Source organism: Cupressus sempervirens, chromosome 1, assembly GCF_028749045.1.
Source record: "Cupressus sempervirens isolate cs-2001-9-10 chromosome 1, ASM2874904v1, whole genome shotgun sequence".
Classification (NCBI taxonomy): Eukaryota; Viridiplantae; Streptophyta; class Pinopsida; order Cupressales; family Cupressaceae; genus Cupressus; species Cupressus sempervirens.
This window is the reverse complement of record NC_143118.1, coordinates 853,666,130-853,678,240: the sequence shown is the minus strand read 5'-3', so window position 1 is coordinate 853,678,240 and position 12,111 is coordinate 853,666,130.

The window sequence follows — 12,111 nt, the reverse complement described above, 5'->3', positions numbered from 1 at the left end:
TTTTCTTGAAATATTGCCATAATTTTCGCTTGACTAGCTATATCAAGTCTAGTATGTGTCAAATATCATAATCCAAAAATCATAGATCTATACTTTTTTATGTTCAATAGTAGCAGATTTATCTTTGTTGGATAATTTACATCCAATTATCATAGGTTTTCCAATAGGTTTACAACTTTCCAATCCAAATTTTTTCTACAAGTCTTTAAGATACTTTTTTTGTGATATAAAAATACCATCTTTGTTCCGTACAATCTGCAATCCCAAGAAGTACTTGGGTAAGTCTAAGAAGTTAGGTCTCGCTTTTGGGAAAAAAGTGGAAGTGTTTTTCCTATTTTTAAAATTTCTTGTCAATTAATGTCAAAATTTGGTGCATTTAGAGATTGAATTAAAAAGACTTCAGAAATAAAAAATTTAGTGTTTGGAATCTACTTTTTGAATATGTAATTTATTTTTACACCCATATGATAGATTTATTTTTGGTATGGCTCTTTAAAAACCACTTTTTAAAAAATGTCTATTTCAATACCATACCACACTCATGTATGGACACCATAATTTGACACAAATAATTGAATTTTTGTAAATCATTTTCAATGAAGTTACCTAACACACCAAAGATTGATGATAATAATTTTCCTTCATTTTTCATTGAATAATTTTTTATTATTAATTTTTAATTAGCTATAAAGGTAATTTTTTAACCTCTCATGTACGGACACCATAATTTGATCAAAATTTCACTTTTTTCAATTTTTTTTAACTTCAAAAGAATTGTATGTAGATTGATGACATATAAATTAATTTAAGATGGATCATAAAATTAAAAAAGTTATTAAATTTTTAGTGAACCTTGCTATTTTACATTTAGGTACCACATTTAATTAAAAAATAATGCAAAAATAGTAAATAAAATTGTAACACTATAAAATTTATATTTTTGAAATTAGGATAGTGAGAACTCTAATGGATCTTTGTTTCGTAAAACAATTTGATAGAGAAGACCCTCTAAAAATTAGGGCAAGGCATAAATTTTTCAATTCAATGCCTTAGCCAAATCTTGAGAGCTTAAGACATAGCCTTGGTCTCACCAAGCCTATCCCAAATCAAAATATAAGGGAAAAAATTCCCACCCCATGTTGTAAGAAACAAGCACCCGTTATTTGAAATTCAAAAAATGGGTGCCCATTTTGAAAATTTAAAATGGGCATTTTAAATGCATTTAAAATCCCCCAAAATTATTTTTTTAGAAATGAGTACTCATTTCTAAAAAAATTTAAAAAATTATTTTTTCAAAAACGGGTACCCTTTTTTTGAAAATAAAAAATGGGCACCTAAATTTTTTTAAAATGGGTGCCTACTTTTTAAATTTAGGCACCCAAGCCTAAGAGAAGTACCCTTTTTTTGAAAATGAGTACCCGTTTCTAAAAGAGCATGATCTCAATCCATGGACTTCCATGGAATTGAAACCTAGCTTCTTGCTTCTACCCACTTCATCTCTCCAATCATAGTCATCTCAAATTGTTTCTTCATTTCTTTTGAAAAATACCTTGCTTCATTATCACCTCCAAAAATAATGTCATCCAAAAATAGTTAAACAATTAGTAAGCCAATGTCATTCTTTCTAAAAATACAAATTACTATCAACATTACCTTTTAATAATCCAAAAATTGTCAAATACTTGTCCAATCTTTCATATCAAGCTCTAGATGCTTATTTTAGTCCATACTATTCCTTTTTCAATCTACAAATCTTATCCTCTTTATATGTCAAAGGAGAACCATTAGGCTTCTCAAAATATACATCTTCTTCAAGTTCTTAATTTAGAATAGCTGATTTGACATCCATCTAATAGACCTTAAAGTTCTTCTTAGTCATGCATATGCCAAAAACATTCTCACTACTTCTAATCTAGCAATTGGTGCAAATGTTTCTTAAAAATCAATTCCTTCTTGCTTTGAATAACCTTTACATATCAATCTTTTTTTGTTTCTTACAACCTCACCTTTTTCATTTATCTTGTTTCTAAATACCCATTAGTTCCAAAAACATTCTTATCCTTAGGTCTAGGAATCGATTCCCAAGTTTTATTCTTTTCAATCCTTTGTAGTTCTTCTTTCATAGATTTTATCCAATAATAATATTTACAAGTTGCATCAACATTCTTAGGTTCAACTTGAGAAATTAAAGATAATTCTTCATGTACCTTGTTTCTTGTCATGACTCATCTATCCTTACTTCCAATGATTTGTTCAACAGGGTGATTCTTTGCCACATTTATGTTAGGTGTCATTTCTTCAACTCTAATTTCTATTGTAGGTTCTTCTCTTTGTTCCTCTCTTTGAATTTCAAACTGCAAGTTAGTGTTAGTCTCATAAAATAATTCCTACTGAACATTCTCCTTGTTGCTTCTTGGATTATTCTCTTTAGTAGAATTATCAAGTATCATTTCCTAAATTCTAAAATTTTCATCAAATCTCACATTAATGCTTTTATTAGATCTTTGACTAAAATGTCTATATGTATTTATTTTCAATGAATATCTAGGAAACATATCTTCATCAGTTCTTGAATCAAATTTTCCAAGATCATTATCTCATTTAATGTATCATTTACTTCCAAAGATTATAAAATATTTCATAGAAGGTGCATGTCCAGACCAATGTTCATAAGGTTCCTTTCTAGTGCCTTATTTGATCTACACTCTATTCATAGTTTATACTATTGTATTTATTGCTTCACTCCAAAATATTTTTGATACATTATTTTCAAGCATCATTTCTCTTGTTGTCTCTAATACTTATATGTTTCTCATTTCTACCATCCTATTTTGCTCAGGTGTCTTAGGGCTGAAATTTGACTCTTTAAACCATCATCTTCAAAAAATTGTTAAACTCATTTTAAATAAACTCTTCTCCTCTATCAGATGTCAAGCATTTAGTTTTAAAACCAGATTCATTCTCAACTCTACTCTTAAATATTTTTAATTTATCAAAATCTTCATATCCTTCATGAAATGTAGCCCACATCATTCTAGTAAAACCATCAACAAGAATCATAAAATACATTTCACCATAGAATGATCTAGTCTTTGTAGGCCCACTCAAATATGTGTGCACAATATCCAATTTCACTAAAATAGTATATTTCCTTACTGGAAGTGAACTTTTCTTGTATTTTTCTATTCCATATTCTTCACAGACCATGTTAATAGGTTTCACAAATCTTAGGAAAATATCTAACTATAAATGTAGTATTGATCTTCACAATGTTATCAAAGTTGATATGAAAAAATCTCTTATGTCATAACAAAATATAATCCACCTTAGAAACTAAACATTTCATCTCAGTAGGATTCAGTTGAAATACTTTACCTCTTGTCCTTGTAGCAATACCAATCAAATTTCCATCTTTATCTTTGATAATGAAAGTCTTCTATGTAAACTACAATATGTATCCATTATCAACTAGATGTCCAACACTGATAAGATTATGTTTCAAACCATCCACAAAGTAAACATCAACAGTGTTAGTTTTTGTATCAAGTGTAATAGATCCTTTTCATTTTATATGATAGGTTGTATTATTTCCAACTTTAACCACTCCTTCATCATAGCTATTGAACTCAACAAAATTATTCATATCTCCATTCATGTGATGGGAACAACCACTACCTATAATCCAATCATATTTCTTCATTTCAACTTGTGATACTAATTCTATTCTTTTGTAACTTCTTCTTTTTCAAGGCTTTCTACTTTAATACAAACAAACCTTATTCCATCATCCTCATTATCACTTTTAGTGAAGAATTCTACCATTTTGAAATCAAATTCACAATCCTCATTAACATAAAAGAAATACTTCGGTACTCTTGATTTATAAGGCTTTCTAGGCTTGAACTTCTTTACTCTCTTAGGAAATTTAGAATAATAATAAACAAGTTCATTACAAATCCAATGCTAATTTTTTAAGTTATCTTTAGGTTTTCTCTTCATTAGTAGGACAATTCCTTCCTCATTGTGTTTGTCTTCATCTTCTCTTGTTTGGCTACTACTAGCATAATTAAATTTGTACTTGCACTTCTTATCAACATAGGTTTGTCTCTTAGTATGTTGAATGCAATTTCTATTCTATGTAGTTCTCCACTTTGTCTCATCCACAATTCTTTTGACTATAATCTCCCAAAAAGAGTCTCTCTTGTAAAATTAGATGTGTAGGAAATAACTTACTTAATCATATGTGTTGTCTATTTGTATGCAGGTGTCAAAGTCTTCAATATTTTTCATACAACTTCATCTTTTGATTTCTCTCCTCCACAAGTCTTAATTCCTTTAATAATCTCTGATATTCTACCAAAATAATTTCTGATAGACTCATCTTCCACTACCATAGCAACTTGAAATAAACATATCTAACTCTGTAATCTAAGCTTTTGAGCATGTTTATCACCTTCATATGTACTTTGTAAAGCATGTTGATATAAGATTGTTTTTAAGACAAGAACCTGTAATGGAACAATCATTATTTTTCAATGATGTCAATCCTATTATCTGTCGATGAAACAATTGTTGTTTGGTCTAAAAACTATCATTTAGTTGATTGATGAAGAGGATTTGAAAAGAGAAGATAACAATAGCACCTAGAGAAAGGTAGTTATTTGGTATGTAAAAGAAGAAATAAGACCAAGTAATACATTGAAACTATAGTGTATTGTCTATCTATTTAAAGTTTGAAAATTTATATTTTATTTTCTTGAATTGTGTGAAGCATATGGAAGATAACTATAATGAGCTGGTGGCATAGAATTCAAGGTAAACCATTTTGAGGAAAATTTAAGGAAGATTGTAGAATTTTCTAGAGGAACTAATGGAAAAGTGGGTAGATTCAATTTATCCTACCTAATCCTACCTAACCCTAAAATAGCCGATTATGGTTAAGTAGAAAAAGATCTTAATCCTCTATTTGTAGAGATAGCTAGTTGAAAGAAAAGGTTGTCATGTGTGAGAACCTAAGGAAGACAAGGAGTCTAGGGTATTGCTTCATTTAGTGACTGAACAGAGGTGACTACAGTTGGCATGCAAAGTAAGAAGGCTTAAGAGTATGAATTTTTGAAGGATGAACAATCTATCAGAGTTGAAGTGTATAAATGCCAAGAAAAATGGAGAATTGAAATAGAGATCTATAATCTTCAAGTGAGTTTTAGTTTGTTATCAAATCAAGCATTATTGTTAGTTTATAATCATTGTATCATTCTAGGGTAAATCCTTTGAATTAAGGTTAACCTAATAGCCATATATAAATCCTTTAACTGGGTGGCATTCTAAAAAATTGGTCTCAATTCCTCTAACAAGGCTCACTCCTGACAAGGTGATTGAAATCCTTTAACAGAGTCACATTTAATAGTGTGTATTGTAACCTTTAACAAGGTTGGCCTTTTATAGGACATCACTTTAGAAGAGTGAGAATTTGTAGCATGTTACTAGTGTTTTTTACCAAATTGGGTTTCCACGTAAAATCCTTGTGTCAAATTGTGTGAATGTTCAGATTATGTTGTTTCATGTTTAAATTTTTACAAAGTTGATTTGACCTAGGATAGTAATCTACAAAATTTAAGTATGATATGATCTAATGAATGCATGCATGATAAGGTTTTATGGATATGGGTCTAACAGAAGTGAAAATTCTTAATTGTTCATCTAGACCTTGGATAAATAATTCACAACCCCCCACCCTCGATTATTCTAAAGAATTCCAACAAACCATTCCAAATTTCATGAGAAAGTCATAAATATTTTACTTGACTAAATTCAATTTTAGGAAGAGTTGATAATAATGATTCTCTAGAAAGAATATTGTACATGAATGTATCTTTCTTTGTTGCTACTGAACCCTCAAGATCCTTTTTTTCAATCACAACCTTTCTAGTTTTAGTAATCAAACAAAATTCTAGACCCATGCATAACAGATGTTTCTTCATCTTTTCTTTCCAATTGTCATAGTTAACTCCATCAAACTTCAAACTGTCTTCCCTGAAATGACTTTCCATAGATCTCCTTAAGTTGTTAAGATTTTACTCCAAAGACTTGTTGCTCTAATACTAGTTACCAGAAAGTAAAGTCCACCAATATAAATGAGAGAAGGGGTGGGGGTGAGGGGCGTGAATCAATTATACAACTAAAAAATTATCAATATCCTTATTAATTATGAAAAATGTAAATAGTAGATGCAACAACCATAGAAAGATAACCATACACAATAAGACCATATTTGTTAATTCACAAAACCCTTGATTAGAGGGAAAACCTTGGTTGGAATGATTCCCACAAGATGATGTACTAATATATAAGTTCCTTGTGAAAGGATGGACCCTATTCTAAGTCAAAAAAATCAATCAATATATATGAGTCCATGTAAGGAGACTTTGAATCCCTATTAGGTGTTGAAGAGAAGTCACATGGATTCACTATCCAAATAGCTCTAGTACTATCCTCACTGAATAAAACAAGTGTACATCAACAAATGTCCAAAAAAAAATTATCTTGTCAAACACATTTCATTATAAGATCATTGTGCCTCAACTACACCAATCTTTTCTCTGATCCAAAAGGTATTCATATTCAAGCTTGCACAAACAACAAATTATCTCACTAATTATAAAATATCTACATTAAATGCACATCCATAAGGAAATGACCTTTACTTTATACCAAGTCCCAAAAAAATTATGGAGTCATCCTTGAGGCTTACCAATTTACAATGATAATATCAGACCACCTTAAGATATTAAAATACATGTTACATTATAATATAACATCTTTTCACAATTGTAAGCTATCTATCAGCTCATAGCCTTTATAAATTTCCACTCATTGATAATCTGATTATGCTAGCTTAACCAAAGCATATTTGTTGATGTAAATAAGTATTTACTTATTACACTTACTTAAGTTTACTTAGGTTAATGCATTATTTTATTATTTATTTAGGTGAAACACTTAGGAGTTTGTGTACTCTCATGAGTTACTCAACTCTAATTATGCACATGTTGTCTACAACACAAGAGTATGCATCATTCACTGAGTTGTCATGTTGACAACACAGTTATTTGCACTCCTAATTTAGCACATGTTGTCTACACCACTAATTTGCATGCTACACCATTATAGGCTTATCCTCACATCATTGCACTTAATTTCATGCTTAATGGAGGATAACCCATATCTAGTGGACATGTACCTGGTTGTATGACTTATCATGATGTTAACTTCTATGCATTCTAGAAGCTCTCCTAAGGCCATTATATACAGGCACTCCTAGTGTACTCTCAAGCTGGCATATTGAATGAATATCGTCATTATGATCATACTCTCTCTATTTTAGTCTATTGTATGGTTGTGTTTGAGTTCCTTGGTCCTGGATGAATTCTAGACTAAGCCAAATTCTTGCATGGTATCAGAGCTGAGGGAGATTCTCTAAACATAGATTTTTGAGACCATTCATGCTTTAGCATGTTGACCTAAATCTGAAGAATCTGCAAAAATTGGGAGCATCTAGAGTCAAATCTAACCTCACCGTTGTGTCTGGAGCATCAATTTAGTGAAGATTAACTATAAATTTTCCTATGCTAGGTGAAAGTTGATTGTGAGAAAAAAAAATTGCAAATAGGAACCTGAAGGCCCTGATCTACAGTTTGGGGCTTATTATTAATCAATGGGCAATATCATTTTTAAATTAGGCTTAACAGTGGGCACTGTACTGTGTAAATCCAAAATATTCAATGAGCATATCCCACTCCCAACCTAGTCAAGCCCCTCCACACATCTAGCGGGCTTTTAATTTAACATCCACAAAAGACTACTTTTATATAGCGTTGGACATCTATACCCCACGCATGTGGGACTAAACGTCCATACGATGGCATTGATAAAAATCTTCGGCCACTGCAAACCCTATAACTCGGTAGCTTTCTCAAAATCTAGTGGCAAAATCAAATTCTCAGCCCCCACAAATCTGATCCTCTAGCAACCACAGGGTTTGAAGAACTCTAGCACAAGTTATTAAGGTTTTCAGCACCTATAAAAAAAAATTTTGGCCTACGCATAATTATTCAACCCTCACGATTTGGAATCCTAATGACTACTATGATACTAGACATGCAGACAACTGTCAAAATTCCTACTGCATAGTCCATGCTAGCTGTAGCACCATCAACGATTACATCTCATCCAGTCAGCAATCTGACAAGGCACCATTCCACACGTCATAACTTAGTCAACAAATAGTCAACATAGGCCACGTAGGGTTTGTATTGTGACTCAATAGGACACGCCATTTTTTTCCTCAATTGTCCATACAATTCATACAATTCTGTATGGATGACATCATCCTAGGGATGGGAGTTCACTAACATCATTAATTTCAAGAGCTTAAAATTGATGGTTGTCTAATAGTCAAAATTGGCCAAAATTCAACTGCTACAATGGTTGTATGATTGTCAAATTTAATCCCATCATTCGTCGATGCAACTCCTCTCCAAATTGATTTTGGTTTTTGCAGTCTGACTTTGGGAGGCCATAACTCAAACATCCGAACTCCAAATTAGGTGTAGTTTTTTTTGAAATTGGATAGAATTTCCTATTTTTTTAGTGGTGCAACTATTTTCTAGTTTTGGTGCATGGATTGTTCCAAAATTGCATTTTTTGGCAACTATACCTGCATAATCCTGCATTTTACAACTTCAAATGCTCCGTATGGGCACATCAAGAGTGAAAAATAGGTTCCATTTTTTTTGAAAGTGTGTTATTTTTCATCTACTTTCTAGGTGTTCTATTACATTATAGGGTTGTGTGGACAAAAGTGTCACTTTCAGAAATAGGGCCTTTCTTTGCTTTGTATTGCTTTAGAATTGTAGCACATTGTAAATTTCCATACTTGTAATCTATTAAGAGGTTGTAACAAGAAAAATCAAAATTCCATGGAGAAAAAAATTGGCAAGTGGCCCATTGTAATTGCACTACTGATAAAGTGCCCAAAGCATCTATTTTGTGGGGGTTTCTTGATTTAGTGAAAAGGGGGGGTGTTCTTGGTGTTGTGTTCTCTCTTTTCTACACTTTTTTTTAATTTTTCTACATTATGGGCAACTTTAAGTTTCCTATATTAACTCCTCATAACTATGCTACGTGGTCAATCAAAATGTGGTATCACTTAATGCATAATGGAGTTTCACAATATGTAGATGGTACTCTTCCTAAACCAGTAGGTGATAAGGCATTAGAAAGTGATATTTCAGCTTGGGTAGCAATGGATAGGAAAGTTGTAGGTGATATATTTTTGGGGGTTGATGATAAGATCATGTATCAAATCAAGAAGTGTTCTACATCCAAGGAATCTTGGGATGCCCTCAAAAACCTTTATGGTAAAGTTTCTGAAGAGGATTTTTTCAAAATTGAAGATGAGCTTGTATCCTTACATCCTAAGTCATATGATTCAATACAGGATTTCATCATCAAGGTGAATGAACTAAGGACTAAACTTATTGATTATGGGAGTTCTATCAAAGATGAAAAACTGATCTATCTCATACATAACAAGCTGCCATCGGAGTATTCCACATTTGTATCTTCTTTTAACACCTCAAAGACTACCTTAGGGTCTACCTACAAGAAAGTCACTTTTGATGAATATGCTAAACTATTGGATTATTAAGAAAATAAGTTGAAATCAATGGGGATTCTTAAATCACCTTAGTCCAAAGCATTGGTGGCTAATGAGGGTTCTCAACATTCAGTTGGATAGTCTTCAAATAAAGGAAAGGGTAAGAAGAAGTGGAAGAGAAAATCAGAGGATGCAGAAAAGACAACACCACAATCCAATCAACAAGGAAAGTCCTCAAATTCAACCAAGAAATGGGACAACAATAAGGAGAAGAAGAAGTGTTCTTATTGCAAGAAATTGGGTCATGAAGAGCATGAGTGTTATCTTAAAAAGATTGATGAATTGACCAACATCATGAGGAAACATAATGTTCCATTACCTAATGCTTATAAGGATAACGGGTCTTCTTTAGATTCAAAGGAAAAAGGGCAAGCATTCATGGAAAATTCACACTCTTCAAAGGAATGGATATTTGACTCAGGTGCCTCTTATCACATGGGTTCTTCAAAAGAGGATTTTTCTTCAATGAAGCAGTCCAAGGTACAACACATCTTCATGGAAGATGATAACAAAATGGAAGTTGAAGGAAAAGGAAATGTGGAAATGGAAAATGGAGAGTTTCAAGATGTTCTCTATGTTCCAAACCTAAGTTCAAATCTCCTTTAAATCTACCAAATCACTCACCTCAAATATGGACATATAGTTGAATTCCTTCCAAACTCAGTAAAGGTGCACGGTCTCAAAGATGATTCCTTGGTTGTAGTGGGGAAAGTGAATCATAACAAAAGGTTGTACTCTTTCTCCTATTTTGTGCCCAAGTCTCCTTCAAAGGCCTTGTTAACACAATCAAATTCAAACATGTAATTTTGGCATGAGCGGTATGGTCATCTTGACTTCCAATATCTTTAGCAACTTTGCATATACAAAATGGTCAAAGGTCTACCTCAAATCAAATTTTCTAAGGGTGATATGCATCCAGAGGGAAAGTTACAAAGAGGGAAGTCCTCAAGAGCACAAGGTGTTCTACAGATGGTTCACATGGTATTAGTAGGTCTTTTTGCATTCAACCAGGGTCGCTACATACTTACCTTTGTTTATGACTTTTCAAGGTTCACTTGGGTCTATTTTCTTCATAACAAGAATGAAGTGTTGGACATGATTCTAGACTTCAAGACTCATGTAGAATAGAAATTCAGGAAAGCCATCAAAGTACTCCAAATGGACAATGGAAGAGTGTATGTGAATAGAAGACTTAAGGGCTTTTGTAGACTCGAGGGCATTGATCTTCAGACTTCGCTAGCATTCAATCCACATAAGAAAAATGTTGTAGCATTGAGGATCTAAACTCTTAAGTCTATGGCAAGTTGATTCATTTAAGCCAAGTCTCTAGATCCATCATTAGAAGTTGAAGCAATCTCTAGTGTCACTCACATTCTTAATCAATCTCCACATCCAACCTTAGATGGAAAAACTCCTTTTGAGGCATGGTGCAATAGAAAAGCTATTGTGACACACTTCAGAGTCTTCAGTTGTCCTACATGGGAAAATAGATCTTCTAGGAGATGCGAGGCATAGTCACCTCCGCCTTGTACTTTCATTGGTTATGAAGACAGTGTAAAGGAATATAGACTTCTCAATCCAAAGACACATTAGATACTTGTGGAGAAGGATGTTTACTTTGAGGAAAGTTCACCCAACTTGTCCTCTACTCCTCTTCACACATCATATTGTATAGAAACTGATAGTGACACCGATGATAGTGCTTCAATAGATTCAAATACATGAGGTTCTATCAACAGTTATAGTGAGAGGTCTCTACATCAGTTTAATCCACATGCATACATAGCCATAGTGATAGGTCTAGAACAACAAGGTACATCTAGTCTTCTAGATACAGGTTCAATGACAAATTTGGGGGACAGTATTGATGATCTGCCTCTTCTTCTTGATGCAAAAGTACCTTCTTTAGTTGTCACGAGGGTTCCATCCAACACTCTTTTTCATTCTCTACATGATCAATTGTCATAGGTTGAAGTGATTGTGGATACTTATGATTAGCAATTGCAGTAGGGTTCTTCATCAGCTACAGAGTTAGATAGTTCTTTGAGATGGGTTCTTCAGCTAGTTGAGCAGGTTTCAAAGACATCACTTATCCATGGGATTCTTTCCACACACAGAAAAAGCATCTCATTTGTACCCTTAGCATTGTTTCTTCCTAAGGGGAGGAACACCATTCTACAGTCTTGGATTAGCTTCTTCATCAGAGCATTCACTGTTCAGCATTCTTCTTTAGGGGGGGAGCCACTCCTATCTCTCTTCCTCTTTGCATTATTCTCTTATCTATATACTAGATGTATGTCATAACAGGGGGGTCTTGATTACTCCATCTATCCATGCATCCCTATTCATCTCTCTTTTTGGGGGAGGGTTTTTCCCATGAGGTTTTCCCTCTT